The following is a 15,528-nucleotide window of genomic DNA, read 5'->3' as shown; positions in this document are numbered from 1 at the left end:
GACGTCCCTTAAAGGTGGGGCTCAAGCGGAGAACTTCCCCAATCCGTCCAAGGGAGAACGAGTATGCTTCGTCCCCTTCTTGTTGAGAGGTGTCTGATTTCCGATCCACCCCTTCCTCCGAGGTCTGCTGGAATACTATGGGCTCCAACTGCACAGTCTTACTCCCGCCTACATCCTACATATCGCGGGTTATGTCGCTTTATGCGAGCTATTCTTGGGCTATGATGCCCATTTCGATTTATGGAGAAGATTGTTCTGCCTCGTCCCTAGTAATCACAGAGGGTCGATATTTGAAGTGGGGGGAGCCAAAGTATGGTGCATCGCCAGATCCGGATACCTGCCCGGAACACCGAAGAAGGCTTCCAAAGAGTGGCATTCCGAATGGTTTTATATTGACGACGTCGCTCTTCTCGACCCAGTCCGGATGGGCCTCCCTGAATTTTCAAGTGCTCCGTTGAAGAAGCGCCATAGCTGGTGTCCTCGGAGCCTTGAGGAAGAGGATAGCACAGAGATCAGTCTGCTGCTGGGTAAGATTAAGATACTTGCCTAGTCCGGATTGTCAATAGTCGAGGTAATGGCGGTCGGCATAATGCGGGGGGTCCAACCACTCCAATATAGAGGGCTACCCATCTGGCAATACAATGGGGAAGACGACGCCTCCCGCTATGGTCGGAAGGGCCCGGAGACTCCCGCCGCTCTGGCCAAAATATTGGCCGAACTATACAAACGGGAGCAGGAGGAGTTCGTCCGTCTCCAATATCGAGACGGGTTTTCCATGTACAACTCTCCTAGCTGGGTAAGCTCTAACTCCACTATTCGACTCCTCTCCCTGAATTATTTTGGAAGGGTGGTATCTTATTCATTCATGACAGGAATGGCGAAAGGCTGTCGAGGGGATCCATGACCCTGCCCCTCAGCCGGAGAATCACAATCGGGATCTTGACCCCGGATATGAGGAAGACCCGGACATATTCATGGAGCTCAAAGATGGAGTTTTCTATCAGACGAGCTATGACGGCATAGATGTACCCATCATCGCCAATTACCCCGGCCTCCTTCCTGCTTCTCATGTAAGTAATTTTAGCCGGTACTTTCTTCTAGAGAGTTCCCTTACTATGCCTCACCTACCACACTATTCCGTGTTCCAAAGGGGAGGCGCTCAACACCGCAACACCAGAAGCGTCTCCGAGGAGAGCAGGGCCCACACCTGGCACCTCTTTGAAGAGGAAGGCCAATGACAGCACCGCAGAACCCTCGTCAAAGAGGTCAAGCTTTCCTTTTCAAGAATGCCCATTCTGATCGTCACATCCAACTGAAATGTCATCCGCCGTATTCCAGCAGAAAAAATATCCGCCGAACTGTGTCCGGGGATCCGGACGTCGTGCTTTTACTAGCCACATTCCGGACTCCGTCCAAAGAACGGGGGCTGATACGGGATCGGACTGTTCTACCGCAGAGGATTCAGACGATGTGCCCGTCACGAACTCTGAAGTGGAGAGTGTTATGAATCATCGTCATCAGAGGGCCGTACTACGTAACCCTGGTTTTTTGAAAGCATCATTTGATGCCTTCAATTCAGCCGATGCGTACATTCGAGCTGCTCGAGATGGGCTTGTCAGAGCCACCGACCAGCATCTAAAAGATATGCAGGTAAGAGTAGATTTAATAATCATACACCAGTAGCCCCCGAGACTTAAAGTAGTTGATACAACTGATTTAAGGATCAATGCATAACCAAGTGCTTTCGGAGAAGAACACCCTGTTAACTCAGGAACTAGAAAAGTGTCGGAGCCAGCTAACTGCTGCCAATGCCGAACTGGAGAAATCCAAGAAGGCATCCCCTGGTAATGTTTCCCTCCATCGAGAAAACATAATGGTACACTAATGATGCTAACCTGGCTTCTTACCTTTTTATTGGATCATTATACCAACTGCAAGAACAACTGGACGCCGCTCGAAGCAGAGAACACTGAGCCAAAAAACTGCAAGCTGCGGGTGAGCGTGTGCTAACAAAAGTTGTTCAGGAGAAAAACAAGCTCCAGGATTCGAACACCCAAATGAGCGAGGAACTGAAAGATGTGCGGGCCTAGCTAGCAGACTCCGTAAAGGAGAATAAAAGGGTGTGAGGCAGCATATTCAGTATGTAGTTCGAACTTACCTTTGAATAATTCAGAGGCAGAGAGGGCTGACAGAGTTATGTCTGCAGGTATGCTGACTGGTCGTCCCGAGGAGGAGATGTCCGGATCATTGGGCGATCTGCTACAAGAATTGTCGCAGGTGCACAAGCAGGCTCGCCAGGTGATGTGAAGTGTTGCCAAGGCCTTATGGCCAGCCGCCTCCCCTCCGAGAAAGATGGAGGAGCTGATACAACTATTTAAGGGAGCGTGGTGGCGCTTTCGACTGTGGAAGATATCGGCATGTCGAGAAGGTGCAAGGGAAGCCTGGGCCATGGTGAAAACGTGGTATACCAAGCTTGATCAAAATCATATGGCTCAGGTCGGGCCTCTAGGGTCAAATGGAAAAGAAAGTCATGTGAATTTGGTATATGACCAAGTAGAAGTAGCTGCCAAGTATTCCCAGCAGGATTGTAAATCAGACCAGCTGCTGGATGGCATAGAGAAGGAAATTTTTGAGTCATAGTGACTATGTAGTTTCCTTAACATATTTGACTCTAGCTGAATTATAAAAACAATTGTCATGGACGACCTTTTCGCTTCGAACTCTGGACCTGAAGGTGCGGAGTGTTTCCGAATACCCTAGCGGTAGAATATACCGGGGTATGCATGGGAACCAGGCGTAGGGGTCATAGTTGCTTGAACAGACAATGTGTATCCGGCTAGTTATGTTATATTACATTATGTAAGAAACATCTTCCAAAGAGAATAGTTCCATTAAGGGTTCCTTTCCCTGGGTGTGCATCCATTTAATGCGCATGTCCGAACTATGATTGAAAAAAATCTTAGAGTAAGTAACTTCTGGGGTTTTAGAATGGAGTGAATGCAGAAACGTCTTTAATTCACCGACCGGATATTCCCATAAGAAAGCTAGCTTTCGACTTCACCCAGTCTGAGGTACACATCCGGATGACCCGGCAGTAACAATCGCAGAGGTGCTCCCTTTATGCCCTAGCCGAACTAACGGGAACATAGGGCATAAGCACAAGAGCTAGGCAACCCAGCTTGGCCAAAACTTACGTCATATTGATGCATATAATGGCGAAGAAAAGGTACATATGGGAAGAACGCATATGTGATGAGCTTGATGCTCGGAGAATAATAGAAAGCTTCTGTATAAGAAGCCCCCAGGTAAATTGGACGTACATATTTGGAAATGTACGCATCAGGGGCGCATGATCTAGCCGTACTAGAGCCGCAGGGCTAAAGAAAGAAAAAATGAAAAGAGAGAAAACGAAAAGAGAGAAAAATAACGTTAACAACAGGAGGAAGGAGACAAACAGCGCTAGGCATAGAATCATCAGAGTCTGGTCGCATTCCAGGGGTTCGGCTCTAAGTGATTGTCTGACGCATCACACAAGCGGTACGCTCCCCCGGTGAGAACTTCGTCAATGATGAAGGGACCCTCCCATTTGGGCTTTAGTTTGTCCTTTTTCTTATTCGGTAGGCGTAGAACTAGTTCGCCAAAGTTATAAGTCTTGGCCCGCACTTCTCTGCTTTGATACATGCAAGCCTGCTGTTGATAAAATGCGGAACGGGCTTTTGCCACGTTGCGCTCCTCCTCCAGGGCATCCAAGTTGTCCTGCCGATCAAGCTCGGCCTCTGTCTCTTCGTACATGCGCATTCGAGGTGAGTCATGAATAATGTCGCAGGGTAACACTGCTTCCACACCATACACCATGAAGAAATGTGTGTATCCAGTAGTGCGGTTGGGCATGGCCGCAGCCCCCAGAGTACGGAATCAATTCCTCCACCCAGTGCTTGTCTGATTCTTTCAAAGACCGCACTAGTCTAGGTTTGATGCCACTCAAAACAAGACCATTAGCCCGTTCGACTTGACCGTTTGTCTGCGGGTGATAGACAGAGGCGTAATCGAGGTTAATGCCCTGGTTGGCACACCAAGTTTTCACTTCCTCGGTGATACGTCTCCGTCGTATCTATAATTTTTGATTGTTCCATGCCAATATTATACAACTTTCATATACTTTGGCAACTTTTTATACTATTTTTGGGACTAACATATTCATCCAGTGCCCAGTGCTAGTTCATGTTTGTTACATGTTTTTTGTTTCGTATAAAATCCATATCAAATGGAGTCCAAACGGTATAAAAACTGGCGTAGATTTTGTTTGGAATATATGTGATTTTTGCGAAGAAGAATCAATGTGACACGATGCCCGAGGGGGCCACGAGGCAGGGGGCGTGCCCCAGGGGGTCAGGCGTGCCCTGGGCCCTCATGAACACCACGTAAGGCGGTTGGTGCCCTTCTTTTGCCGCAAGAAATCCAATATCCGGATAAAAATTGTGTCCAAAATTCAGCCCAATCAGAGTTACGGATCTCCGGGAATTTAAGAAAGGGTGAAAGGGCAGAATCTGAAACACAGAAACAGAGAGAGACAGAGAGACAAATCCAATCTCGGAGGGGCTCTCGCCCCTCCGCCGCCATGGAGGCCATGTACCAGAGGGGAAACCCTTCTCCCATCTAGGGAGAAGGTCAAGGAAGAAGAAGAAGGGGGACTCTCTCCCCCTCTCTCCCGGTGATGCCGGAACGCCGCCGGGGCCATCATCGTGTGACGACAATCTACACTATACCTCTATCATCTTCACCAACATCTTCATCACCTTCCTCCATCTATCTACAATGGTCCACTCTCCTGCAACCCGCTGTACCCTCTACTTGAACATGGTGCTTTATGCTTCATATTATTATCCAATGATGCGTTGCCATCCTATTATGTCTGAGTAGATTTTCGTTGTCCTATCGGTAATTGGTGAATTGCTATGATTGGTTTAATTTGCTTGTGGTCATGTTGTTGTCCTTTGGTGCTCATCATATGAGCGCACGCGTGGATCACACCATAGGGTTAGTTGTATGTTGATAGGACTATGTATTGGAGGGCAAGAGTGACAGAAGCTTCAACCTAGCATAGAAATTGATGCATACAGGATTGAGGGGGACCAATATATCTTAATGCTATGGCTGGGTGTTACCTTAATGAACGTTAGTAGTTGCGGATGCTTGCTAATAGTTCCAATCATAAGTGCATAGAATTCCAAGTCAGGGATGACATGCTAGCAGTGACCTCTCCCACATAAAACTTGCTATCGGTCTAGTAAAGTAGTCAATTGCTTAGGGACAATTTCGCAACTCCTACCACCACTTTTCCACACTCGCTATGCTAACTTTATTGCTTCTTTACTTAAGACAGCCCCTAGTTTTTATTTACGTGCTCTTTATATTCTTGCAAACCTATCCCATTACACCTACAAAGTACTTCTAGTTTTATACTTGTTCTAGGTAAAGCAAACGTCAAGCGTGCGTAGAGTTGTATCGGTGGTCGATAAAACTTGAGGGGATATTTGTTCTACCTTTAGCTCCTCGTTGGGTTCGACACTCTTACTTATACAATTGATCCCCTATACTTGTGGGTTATCACTCGGCTGTGAAATTGGAGCCGTTATCGGTGATGATGCTGTGTGGAACACCATAACAATGTACCATGCCGGATATGAAATCTATTACCGGCCCCGCCTCGGCCGTTTTGACTGGTTTGGCTTCTATCCACTTAGTGAATTTATCCACCATGACCAGTAGATACTTTTTCTTGTGGATTCCTCCATTAAGGGGTCCAACCATATCGAGTCCCCAGACCGCGAAAGGCCAAGTGATGGGGATTGTTTGTAGAGCGGTGGGGGGCATATGGTTGGCGAATAGCTGGCATCCGATGCAATGTTGGACAAGGTCCTGTGCATCTGCTCGGGCCGTCGGCCAATAAAAACTTGTACGGAAGGCCTTGCTAACAAGGGCCCGAGATGCAGCATGGTGACCACCGAGTCCGGCGTGAATTTCATCCAAGAGCTGCCGCCCCTCTTCCTCGGAGATACATCTTTGAAGAACTGCGATAGTGCTTTTCTTATAGAGCTCTTCGTCATGAACCTTGTAGGCCTTCGAACGCCAGACAATGCAGCGAGCCTCATTCTGATCCTCAGGAAGTTTGTTCTTATTAAGGTGGGCCAAGAAGGGTTCGGTCCATTGGGCAATGACTGCCATAATGAGATGGGCCGACGGTGTTGTTTCGGTGGCTGAGCCTCCGATGATATCGGTGTGTTCGGAATCCGGACTAGTGTTGCCGCCCTCCCCCTGCCACACCACGGATGGCTTAAAAATCCTTTCCATAAAAATGTTAGGTGGGACGGGGTCGCATTTAGTGCCTATGCGAGCAAGAACGTCCGCTGCTTGATTACTTTCTTGGGCCACATGATGGAACTCGAGTCCCTCGAACTGAGCCGGCATTTTTAGGACGGCATTACGATAAGATGCCATCTTCGGGTCTTTGGCATCGAAGTCTCCATTTATTTGAGATATTGCGAGGTTTGAGTCCCCGCGCACTTCCAGGCGCTATATGCCCATGGAGAAAGCCATCCGGAGACCATGCAATAAGGCCTCGTATTCGGCTGCGTTATTGGAGTTTGTGTATAGTATTTGGAGTACGTACTGAATGACGTCTCCCGTAGGGGACGTTAAAATGACGCACGCTCCTAGCCCTGCCAGTATTTTGGTGCCATCAAAATGCATAACCCAATTAGAATATGTGTCGTACTCTTTAGGGAGTTTGGCCTTTGTCCATTCGGCGACAAATTCAGCCAGTACTTGGGATTTAATAGCTCGACATGGTTTGTATGTAATGTCAAATGGGAGGAGCTCAATGGCCCACTTGGCAATCTGGCCTGTGGCATCACGGTTGTTTATTATGTCGTTGAGTGGCACTTCGGAAGCCACCGTGATCGAACACTCCTGGAAGTAGTGTCGTAGCTTGCGAGATGCCATGAAGACCGCGTATGCTATCTTTTGATAATGGGGGTACCGGGATTTGCATGGTGTAAGGATAGTGGATACGTAGTAAACTGGCTTCTGAAGCGGGAATTTGTGTCCATCATGTTCTCGTTCAACGACGAGTACGAAGCTGATACGTCTCCAACGTATCTATAATTTTTGATTGCTCCATGCTATATTATCTACTGTTTTGGACATTATTGGGCTTTATTATCCACTTTTATATTATTTTTGGGACTAACCTATTAACCGGAGGCCCAGCCCAGAATTGTTGTTTTTTGCCTGTTTTAGGGTTTTGAAGAAAAGGAATATCAAACGGAGTCCAAACGGAATGAAACCTTCGGGAACGTGATTTTCTCATCGAATACAACTCAGGAGAGTTGGACCCTACGTCAAGACACGTAACAGGAGGCCACAAGGTAGGGGTGCGCCTACCCCCTAGGCACGCCTTCCACCCTCGTGGGCCCCCTGTTGCTCCACCGACGTACTTCTTCCTCCTATATATACCCACGTACCCCCAAATGATCAGAGACAAAGCCAAAACCCTAATTCCACCGCCACAACTTTCTGTATCCACGAGATCCCATCTTGGGGCCTATTCCGGAGATCCACCGGAGGGGGCATCGATCACGGAGGGCTTCTACATCAACACCATAGCCCTTCCGATGAAGTGTGAGTAGTTTACCTCAGATCTACGGGTCCATAGTTAGTAGCTAGATGGATTCTTCTCTCTTTTTGGATCTCAATACAATGTTCTCCCCCTCTCTTGTGGAGAACTATTCGATGTGATCTTCTTTTTGCGGTGTGTTTGTTGAGATCGATGAATTGTGGGTTTATAATCAAGTCTATCCATGAATAATATTTGAATCTTCTCTGAATTCTTTTATGTATGATTGTTTATCTTTGCAAGTCTCTTCGAATTATCAGTTTGGTTTGGCCTACTAGATTGATCTTTCTTGCAATGGGAGAAGTGCTTAGCTTTGGGTTCAATCTTGCGGTGTCCTTCCCCGGTGATAGTAAGGGCAGCAAGGCACGTATTGTATTGTTGCCATCGAGGATAACAAGATGGGGTTTTCTTCATATTGCATAAGTCTATCCCTCTACATCATGTCATCTTGCTTAAGGCGTTACTCTGTTTTTAACTTAATACTCTAGATGCATGCTGGATAGCGGTCGATGAGTGGAGTAATAGTAGTAGATATAGGCAGGAGTCTATCTACTTGTCTCGAACGTGATGCCTATATACATGATCATACTTAGATATTCTCATAACTATGCTCAATTATGTCAATTGCTCAACAGTAATTTGTTCACCCACCGTAGAATACTTATGCTCTCGAGAGAAGCCACTAGTGAAACCTATGGCCCCCGGGTCTATCTTTATCATATCAATCTCTTACTACTTAGTTATTTATTTTGCTATTTACTTTGCCTTTACTTTACTTTGCAACTTTATCATAAAAATACCAAAAATATTATCTTATCATATCTATCAGATCTCACTCTCGTAAGTGGCCCTATAGGGATTGACAACCCTTATTTGTGTTGGTTGCGAGGATTTATTTGTTTTGTGCAGGTGCGAGGGACTCGCACATAGCCTCCTACTAGATTGATACCTTGGTTCTCAAAAACTGAGGGAAATACTTATGCTACTTAGCTGCATCATCCCTTCTTCTTTGGGGAAAACCAACGCAGTGCTAAAAGAGGTAGCAAGAAGGATTTCTGGTGCCGTTGCCGGGGAGGTCTATGCAAAAGTCAACATACCAAGTACCCATCACATACCCTTATCTCCCGCATTGCATTTTTTGCCATTTGCCTCTTTTGCCCGTTTCTTGTTTGTTACTAAACAGAGAACCTAAAACCTATGGATCCTCATCCGCTTCCTAATCTTTTTAAGAGATCCAATTTTGATGAACCAATTGCTAGTGAGTTTTGTGCACTAGATTATCTTTATGAAGTTTTGCTTGAAATTAGTGAATCTGAAAATTGTGATGAAGCACTTTATGGAGTGATTCATGATAGATCTTTGAATAAAAAGCATGATTGCAATGATTTTACTATAAATTCTCTTGATGTCAATTGTGCTAATAATATGCAAAACCCTAAGCTTGGGGATGCTAGTTTTGCTATGTCTACTACTTGTTGTAATGATCATGATTGGGGTGATTCTTCTTTTGATCCTGAAAATTTATTTAAGCCCCATGATGAATATGAGATTGATAATAGTGTTCGCAATATTATTAAAAGTGGGCTTGGAGAAGTCATGACTTTAGTTAATGTTAATCCCACTATTTTGGAAGAGTGTCAACTTTGCATGCATGTGGATCGTGTTGAAAATATTTTATGTGATAGCTATTTTGTCGAATTTGCTTATGATCCTACATGTAATTATTATGAGAGAGGAAAATATGGTGGTAGAAATTTTCATGTTACTAAATTACCTCTCGTTATGTTGAGATTACTATTGTTTCTTTCCTCTTCAATGTATATGCTAGTTTTTGCTTGCCATGATAATTTGTTTGCCTATAATATGCCTATGCATAGGAAGTATGTTAGACTTAGATGTGTTTGTCACATGTTTTATGATGCTCTCTTTGTGCTTCAATTCTTGTCTTTCATGTGAGCATCATTAAAATTATCAATGCCTAGCTAAAAAGGCTTTAAAGAAAAGCGCTTATTGGGAGACAACCCAATATTTTTCCTTGCTGTTACTTAATAAATAAATTATCTAGCCTCTGTTTTGGTTGTGTTTTTTGTGTTTAATTAGTGTTTGTGCCAAGTATAACCGTTGGGAAGACTTGGGGAAAGTCTTGTTGAACTTGCTGTAAAAAACACAAACTTTAGCGCTCACAAGAACTGCTGCCATTTTTATTTGGAAAGTTCTATTTAGTTAATTCTTTTTGAAGATGATTAATATATAAATTACTCACGTACAGCAATTTATTTTAGAATTTTTGGGGTTCCAGATCTTGCGCTAGCTACAGATTACTACAGACTGTTCTGTTTTTGACAGATTCTGTTTCTCGTGTGTTGTTTGCTTATTTTGATGAATCTATGGCTAGTAAAATAGTTTATAAACCATAGAGAAATTGGAATACAGTATTTATAACACCCATATAAATAAAGAATGATTTCATTACAGTACCTTTAAGTGGTCTTTTGTTTTCTTTCGCTAACGGAGCTCACGAGATTTTCTACTTTAAGTTTTGTGTTGTGAAGTTTTCAAGTTTTGGGTAAAGATTTGATGGATTATGGAACAAGGATTGGCAAGAGCCTAAACTTGGGGATGCCCATGGCACCCCCAAGATAATATAAGGACACCTAAAAGCCAAAGCTTGGGGATGCCCCGGAAGGTATCCCCTCTTTCGTCTACTTCTATCGGTAACTTTACTTGGAGCTATATTTTTATTTACCACATGAGATGTGTTTGGCTTGGAGCGTATTTTATGATTTGAGTCTTTGCTTGTTAGTTTACCACAATCATCCTTGCTGTACACACCTTTTGAGAGAGCCATACATGATTTGGAATTATTTAGAATACTCTATGTGCTTCGCTTATATCTTTTGAGTTATATAATTTTGCTCTAGTGCTTCACTTATATCTTTTAGAGCACGGTGGTGGATTTGTTTTATAGAAACTAGTGATCTCTCATGATTCACTTAGATTATTTTTAGAGTCTTAATAGCATGGTAATTTGCTTAAAATCCTAATATGCTTGGTATGCAAGATTAATAATAAAACTCTCTTATGAGTGTGTTGAATACTATGAGAAGTTTGATACTTGATAATTGTTTTTAGATATAAAGATGGTGATATTAAAGTTGTGCTAGTTGAGTAGTTTTGAATTTGAGAAATACTTGTGTTGAAGCTTGTGATTCCCGTAGCATGCACGTATGGTGAACCGTTATGTGATGAAGTCGGAGCATGATTTATTTTTTGATTGCCTTCCTTATGAGTGGCGGTCGGGGACGAGCGATGGTCTTTTCCTACCAATCTACCCCCCTAGGAGCATGCGCGTAATACTTTGCTTTGATAACTTGTAGATTTTCGCAATAAGTATATGAGTTCTTTATGACTAATGTTGAGTCCATGGATTATATGCACTCTCACCCTTCCACCTTTGCTAGCCTCTCTAATACCACGCACCTTTTGCCGGTATCATACACCCACCATATACCTTCCTCAAAACAGCCACCATACCTACCTATTATGGCATTTCCATAGCCATTCCGAGATATATTGCCATGCAACTTTCCACCATTCCGTTTATGACACACTCCATCATTGTCATATTGCTTAGCATGGTCATGTAGTTGACATAGTATTTGTGGCAAACCCACCGTTCATAATTCTTTCATACTTGTCACTCATGCATCATTGTATATCCCGGTACACCACCAGAGGCATTCATATAGAGTCATATTTTGTTCTAAGTATCGAGTTGTAATTGTTGAGTTGTAAGGAAAATAAAAGTGTGATGATCATCATTATTAGAGCATTGTCCCAGTGAGGAAAGGATGATGGAGACTATGATTCCCCCACAAGTCGGGATGAGACTCCGGACGAAAAAAAGAGAGAGAGAAAAGAGGCCATAAAAAATAGAAAAGGCCCAAATAAAAAAAGAGAAAAAAATGAGAGAAAAAGAGAGAAGGGACAATGTTACTATCCTTTTACCACACTTGTGCTTCAAAGTAGCACCATGATCTTCATAGTAGACAGTCTCTCATGTTATCACTTTCATATACTAGTGGGAATCTTTAATTATAGAACTTGGCTTGTATATTCCAATGATGGGCTTCCTCAAAATGCCCTAGGTCTTCATGAGCAAGCAAGTTGGATGCACACCCACTTAGTTTCTTTTTGAGCTTTCATATACTTATAGCTCTTGTGCATCTGTTGCATGGCAATCCCTACTCACTCACATTGATATCTATTGATGGGCATCTCCATAGCCCGTTGATACGCCTAGTTGATGTGAGACTATCTTCTCCTTTTTGCCTTCTCCACAACCACCACTCTATTCCACCTATAGTGCTATATCCATGGCTCACGCTCATGTATTGCGTGTTGAAAAAGTTTTGAGAATGTCAAAAGTATGAAACAATTGCTTGGCTTGTCATCGGGGTTGTGCATGATTTAAATATTTTGTGTGGTGAAGATAGAGCATAGCTAGACTATATGATTTTGAGAAGACATAATTGCTTTGTTAGTATGCTTGAAGTATTATCATTTTTATGTCAATATGAATTTTTGTCTTGAATCTTTCGGATCTGAATATTCATACCACAATTAAGAAGAATTACATTAAAATTATGCCAAGTAGCACTCCGCATCAAAAATTCTATTTTTATCATTTACCTACTCGGGGACGAGCAGGAATTAAGCTTGGGGATGCTTGATACGTCGGCGTTGATGGGTAACGAAGGTGTGGGTCGTCCCCCCTGGGGTCCACACCGAGGGCTCCTCTCAAGAGTTCGTGCTCCACGCCACCATGCCTCCTCAGTCCTGGATTCGCCTTCCTCCCTTCTTCGCCTCCATCATCCCGCCTTGAGAGCTCCTGGAGCTTTGGCTGCAACACGCCGGCTGCAGCGCCCTCGCGACCGAGGCAGAGGTCGCGGTCGTTGCCTCGGGCGAGGTCTTCATGACTCGAGGCTGGAGCAAAATCGCCCGGGTCTGCAGGACAAGAGGCGCCTTCACGATCCACTTGGAGTATGACGGTGCTTCGGTGATGTTCTTCAAGGTCTTCAATGCGAACGGGCGCCGGCTGGAGTGCTACCCCGGGAGAGGTGGTCGGGACCCTGCTACGGCAAGGACTTGGCCCGCCGACCGCTCCCTTGGCGGCTCCTCAGGCGGCGGAGGCGTCGAAGGTTCCAGCGACTCCGACGAGCTCTTCGCGACTCCGGAGACGAGCGACGACAGCTACGAGCCCCCGAGCCAGCGCCGCTCCTGGAGCGGGGCGGGCTCGTCAGGCCGTCGCCGACTCTGATCTGGATGGGGTTGGTGCCGGTGCTCGACGGCCCACTGTTGATGATGGCGTCTTTTGCAGGGGCGCATGTAGTTATCGTCCTTTTAGGATCTGTTCCCTGCGAGGAATCAAAGACGCGTCCCGTGGGGGCTTGTAAGGTGCCTGTGATCCTGTTTTGTTAATATAACCCTTGTCGTAGAACTGTGCGAGTTGCTCATTCCGTCTTAGCTTAGTTCTCCCTTTCGAACCTCACGAGGGCTTGGTGCTCTGCGCCGACAGGTCCCAGTCCCAAGGCGGCTTCAGCCGTCGCTGGTATGCCAGGTCGCGATGCCGTGGTCAAGGCCAGGAGGTGAGCGACCCGGGGTCCGGTAAGAGCCCCTGAGTCGCGATGCTCAGGAGGTCCCCTTTGGTGCTCAAGCAGCTGTCGTTCGGTGAGAAAGGAGAGCGGCGTCGCTAACATGGGATTGCGTTAGGTGCGGGGATGGTGCCACGGTAGCTGGTGCTTCCGGGTGGTGACTTATCTCGAGAATCAGGGGCCGCTCTTTGGTGTGTCGCCGGGTCCGTGCATCGGCAGGCGTGAGCTTGCTCGGCGAGGTCCTCGCGTGTCCCTCCCCTCTCGCTTTTGCTCCCCTTTCTACTCTATGTCCTTGGGTCCTGGCCCTCGAGCGAGTCTCAGCCGTCGCTGGTATGCCAGGTCGCGATGCCGTGGACAAGGCCAGAGGGTGAGGGCTGGAGAGCCAGTAGGAGCCCTGAGTTGCGATGCTCAGACACCCCCCTTAAACATGCAAGCGGTTCGCGCGGATGAGAGTGAAGGAGACACCGCAAGGGCCTCGCCTGACGCAGCTCCTTTAGGAGACCCTATAGACCCATCATAGAAAGAACGAGGGGTTGCCATGACAATTGACAGTCAGCCGTTGGTTGCTTCCGAGGGGCGATGAGACACTGAAGGCTTGATGAGGTGGCGCCATGCGGGGCTGCCGCGGCCAGAGCTCAGCCATTCAGGTTTGTCGGCGTTGCAGGGACGGACCCATGCGCAAGCGTCGTGCCATTTGGGAGCAGCTCCGCCAGTTCACGTCAGTTGAGCGGGCAACTAGGTCAAACGCATTAGCTGCGAAGGAGTGGATTCATTCAAATAGATGCTGGGAAGGCGGACATCACTGGGTCAGGCCTGAGCGACTTGGGGATGATGCAGCCCGTGGGGCGCCCCCAACAAAGTAAGCTAGCAACATGAAATAAAAGGGATACATGTCGCAGGGACGGACCCACGCGGCCTGGGAATAATGCAGCCCTGGGGGCGCTCCCAGCTGGAAATGAAACTTGAAAGATGTCACCTGATGATGTTGAGGACGAAGGAGTGTTGGTGTAGCTGACTCGGTGGGCTGCGGAAGTCGATCCTCACGAGCCCCCAGGCCCAGGGGCCTCGGGAGGCTCCGGAGGTGCTGGTGGCCCCTCACGGACCATCTCCATCTCCGCCAGGGCTGCGGAACGCCTGGCCTCTTGAGCCTCCATGATGCCCCTCATGAGGCGCTGGTACGTGGCAGCCGCGTTCGGCAAGCCGTAAGGCATGCGAACGTAGCTGTGGGGTGGACCTTCGCAGCGCCCCACTCGCGAGGGCCAGAGGCGCTCCAGAGAGGTGACTCGATTGAGCCCTGGTATGTCGATGCAGACGCGCAGCCCACCATCCTCGCCTGGATGGGGAGCCATAGCTGGTAGGCGGCGGCCGCCTCTCATGACTCTTGACTCATGTAGCTCCTGAATGGCCTTGCTGACGAACTCCTAAGGGTCTGGCCCTCCTTGCCTTACTCCTTCTTGAGGGAAACGTGCTTCGAAACACGCCTCCATGTGGTTCCCTAGCGCCTCCCTCGTGACCTTAGCCAGGTCGGTGGCCCTCCAGGGGAGAGCCCCCGAGCCCTGCCTGAGGAGGGCGCCGGGCGCACTTTCCTATGCGATGGAAGGAGGTTCCCCCTGGGCAGGCGCGGGCCCTGAGGGGCCTGCCTCCTGAGGGGCCGGGCCGGACAATGTATTCTTCTTCTTGGGGGCGGTCTCGGGAAGCCTCATGCTTCCGCGATCCGGGTCTTCCAGTGATGCGGCCTGAAAGGCTCGTTCCAGGGAACACACCGCGTCCTTCTCTTCACAGGGCACCGTGATGACTCCACTTCCTGGCATCTTGAGGACGTTGTAGCCGTGGTGAGTCACGGCCATGAACTTGGCCAGCGCTGGGTACCCAAGGATGGCGTTGTATGGCAGGCGAATGTGGGCGACATCGAAGTCGATGAGCTTGTTGCGGTAGTTGTCGCATGCCCCGAAGGTGACAGGGAGGCGGACCTGCCCAATCGGGACCGTGGAGCCGTCGGTGACTCCGGAGAAAGGCTTGGTTGGCTGAAGCTGGTTGTAGGGCACTTGGAGATTGTTGAATGTTTCCACAGATAGGACATTGAGCCCTGCCCCGCCATCGATGAGGGTCCTGGTGACCACCACATTGCTGATGATTGGGGAACAAAGCATCGGGAGGACTCCGGCTGTGGCCACACACTTGAGCTGATCTGCTGAGCTG

Source organism: Triticum dicoccoides, chromosome 3A (genome assembly GCF_002162155.2).
Source record: "Triticum dicoccoides isolate Atlit2015 ecotype Zavitan chromosome 3A, WEW_v2.0, whole genome shotgun sequence".
Lineage (NCBI taxonomy): Eukaryota > Viridiplantae > Streptophyta > Magnoliopsida > Poales > Poaceae > Triticum > Triticum dicoccoides.
Note: the sequence above shows the minus strand (reverse complement) of the source record.